Here is a 3,909-nt window from a genome sequence, read left to right on the forward strand (position 1 = left end):
TGCTAGGTTGAAAACTCGATACTCTGTTGACCCTACGACGTAAGTGTGACTGGGCACTATATAAATTCCCGGGAATGTAACCCCCATTGAGCAATATTGATTATCTGAGAAAAAGCTATGCATAGACTCTTGGGGATGCACGTCGGAAGACAGTCTATGTTTAATTCAGACTTGTCGGGTTAGCTGGATAACCGACAGATGAGCCTCATCAGCCATAGGACAGGCATGCATCATATGCATATTACTTGAACTACTTGCATGTGCTTTAATTAGGTGTACCTAAATATACTTGCCATGTTAAATGTGTATTTGTTACCTGCAGTATTTGTAACCTTCTTGTGCTTGCCTTTATCTGTTTAGATGTCTGTGAAATGCATGATGGAGTTGGAGGTATGGAAGAATGGCAGTATGGGACTTAGATCTAAGATTAAGCTAAGTTAGGTTTAGGTACTCTTAGAAAACCACCTTTTATGGCTCCTATTTAATACTTTAAGCTCTATAATCTGAGTGTTGGCGTTCTAGGATTGCCTCTGGAATTTCCAGGACCTTATATATTATGTGTGTGGCACCTTTACCATACTGAGAACCTCCGATTCTCATTCCATACTATGTTGTTGTTTTTCATATGCAGGTCAAGAGGCATCTCGTTAGGCGTTTGGACTCTTTAAGCGGAGTGGTTACTGGGTTATTTTGTTATACTATGATGTATATATATATATATATATATATATATATATATATATATATATATATATGTACTTAGCTTTTTCTCCACATAACTTATTCTTTTTGATCCTCTTAGAGGTTTATGGAGAGGCAGGATTGTGTATATGTACTTTTGGGTTTTGGATATGTATATATATATATGTGTAAATATTCTCCGACCAGTCTTGACTTCGCAGGCTGAGTTAGGCGCTTGATATTTTGTATCCTTGGCACTTTACTCCTACTTCTGTTATCTTCTGTTTAATAGTTATGGTTTTCTTAGCACGCAAGTTAACTCGTTCCTTGAGCGTTGCGCTTTTATTTCGCGATTTTTACTTGCTCTATTCTTCAAGGCTCCTAGCATATCATAATTCTTCTGCTATTATATATATACATTTTATTTTAGAGGTCGTAATACCACACCACCTCTATTTTACGACTTAAGTGTAAAGCTCTGTGTGGTAGGGTGTTACATCTATTATTTTCTTATACAAAATGTAAGAAAAGTTTAGTGTTATATATAATAATTTAGAGGATAAATTTTGAATTTGAATATTTATTTTTTTTAATGTTTATTGTTTGTAGTATTTAACATTATTTATCGCATACTTAGAATATTTAATAAACATTAATTTTTACTGATAAAGTAAACACAATAAAATATGTTCCTTTAATAGCAATCTATTATAGCCCAAATTTTTTTTGGTCCAATACAACAAAAATATATCTATAATTAACGTTTCATTAGAATCAATGTATTTAATTTAATTGAAAAAGACAAAATCTGAATTTTTATGTATTTGTCTGCCAAATCTAAACCAAGCAATAATAACAAGAGATATGTGCCACTCTTACATCTATGCCACGTTGACTTCCTCATGTGTAGAAAAAGTTTTATTTCTACACCATAAAATTTACCATTTTCTATATATATAAAAATGTAGTATGATAGAATTTGTGACAAGTGACCACTGACCAGATAAAAGGGACATGATCTGAAGCAGTATAATGCTGCAGAGGGCGTTAGACCATCTCCAGTAGGGAACTCATCCCAGTCCCTATTTATGGCCCACCTGTCATAAACAGTAAATAGGAACTCAAAGCATCTCTCTCTTCTCCATTAGGAGGAACTAACTTTAGTCCCTATTGTGGTCCCACTTAATTAATTAATTAAAATATTTAAAATTAATGTAATTAATTTTTTCGATAATATTATTTAAATTTATAAATTTAAAAATAATTCATTATTAAAAGATATTAATATTAAATAAATTCATATATAACAATAATACACAATATATAATTCAGGATTACACTAATTTGTAAAATTACTTAATACAAAGAAAAACATAATTAAGCTCTATAATTGACGACAAGCATTGTGAAATTGCCATATGTGTTCAATCAAGTCCTCTTTCAGTTATCTATGCTGCTGCCTATTTCGAAGTTGGGCATTTCTTTGGAGAAATTGATGGTATGGTGCAAAATCTTCCTCTTCGAGCTGAGGTTGTGATAAGCCATTTTTGACATCATCATACTCTAAGCTTTGAGCAAAATTTTCCGCATAAGTGTCTCTTTCATCCTGAACAATCATATTATGCAATATAATACAAGCTCTCATTATGTTGGCAAGCTTCTTCTTTTCCCAAAAGCAAGCTGGACCACGTATAATTGCAAAGCGTGCTTGAAACACTCCGAATGCTCGCTCCACATCTTTTCTTTGCCCTTCTTGGTATTGTGCAAATAACTTGTGTTTCTCCCCTTGTGGCTTTGAGATTGATTTGACAAATGTGGCTTATGCAGGATAAATACCATCTGCTAAATAGTATCCCATAGTATAATTATTACCATTAATAGTATAATTTACCTCCGGAGCACGGTCATTCATAATATCATTGAATACTGGAGAATGATCTAACACATTGATATCCTTATTTGAACCAGAAACTCCAAAGAACGCATGCCATATCCAAAGGTCTGAAGATGCTACAACCTCAAGTACTATGGTTGCAGCCCCACGATAACTGCTCATGTACATACCTTTCCATGCCTTTGGACAATTCTTCCATTGCCAACGCATGCAGTCAATGCTACCCAATATGCCAGGAAAGCCACGATCCTCCGCCATTTATAGCAGGCGTCGTACATCATTCGGATTTGGTTTCCGCATGTATTCATCCTCAAACACCGAAATGACACCTTCAACAAATTTTTCCAAGTATTCAATTGTAGTGCTCTCGCCTATGCGCACATAATCATCAACAACATCAGCTGCTACGCCATATGCTAACATCCATATCGCAGCGGTGCATTTTTGGAGTGGTGACAAGCCTCTTCTTCCTATTGCATCAACCCTCTGTTGGAAATATGGATAGACATTTGAGAGAGCGTCTACTATCCGAAGGAACACATGTCTTCTCATTCTAAATCTCCGTCGAAAAATGTCAGCATTATACACCGGTTCATTTGCAAAGTAATCTTGGAAAAGGCGATCATGTCCTGCTTCTCGATCTCTGTTGATCCATCTACGAGGAGTTGGGACAGAGCTTCTAACGATATCTTCTTCTTCTGAATCTTCGAATAAACACTCATCGATCCAATTATCTATGAGTGTGTTATCTTGCCGTCTTCTTTTGCCATACAAAGCCTCATTAAATATATCATCAAAGTTTCTAGCCATAATCTTTGCTCTATGTAATTTTTAGTACTCTTTCGAGGTGAGAAACAAGAGTTGAAATGGAGTTGCAAAGTCATTGATAGTTGATATTTATAAGTGTGTCTGCAACAAGTACCTACTTCTCAACGGCTAGTTTTACAACGGCTACTTAACGGATAGTTTTGCAACAGCTACTTAACGGCTAGTTTTGTAACGACTACTTAACGGTCACTTTTATGAACAATAACGGCACAATAATATTGACTAATTTGAAAAGTTACATCAGAAATGAATAAAACAGACTACATCACATACCAGTAATACGCAATAAAACTAAGAACATACGACGTAACTCTACGAATACAAGGAACGATTAAGTAAACCACTTCGCGATTATTTTCTCACATGCAATCTCATGAAGAGCTCGTCATTTTTCACTCATTGTAGACGTGTCAGCATTAAGTATTTGCATATCCATTTCCCTTTCCCTTTCCTTAGCGATCCTCTTCATTTCTCTTTCTTTTGCATTTATCTACATTTCTTTAATA

The 3,909-nt window shown here is 34.9% G+C and overlaps 1 pseudogene; it reads right to left on the bottom strand.

The window, feature by feature from the left end:
- LOC107636621 lies at window positions 2,066-3,565 on the bottom strand (annotated as a pseudogene).

The sequence above is a fragment of the Arachis ipaensis genome, chromosome B04 (genome assembly GCF_000816755.2).
Source record: "Arachis ipaensis cultivar K30076 chromosome B04, Araip1.1, whole genome shotgun sequence".
NCBI classification, from domain to species: domain Eukaryota; kingdom Viridiplantae; phylum Streptophyta; class Magnoliopsida; order Fabales; family Fabaceae; genus Arachis; species Arachis ipaensis.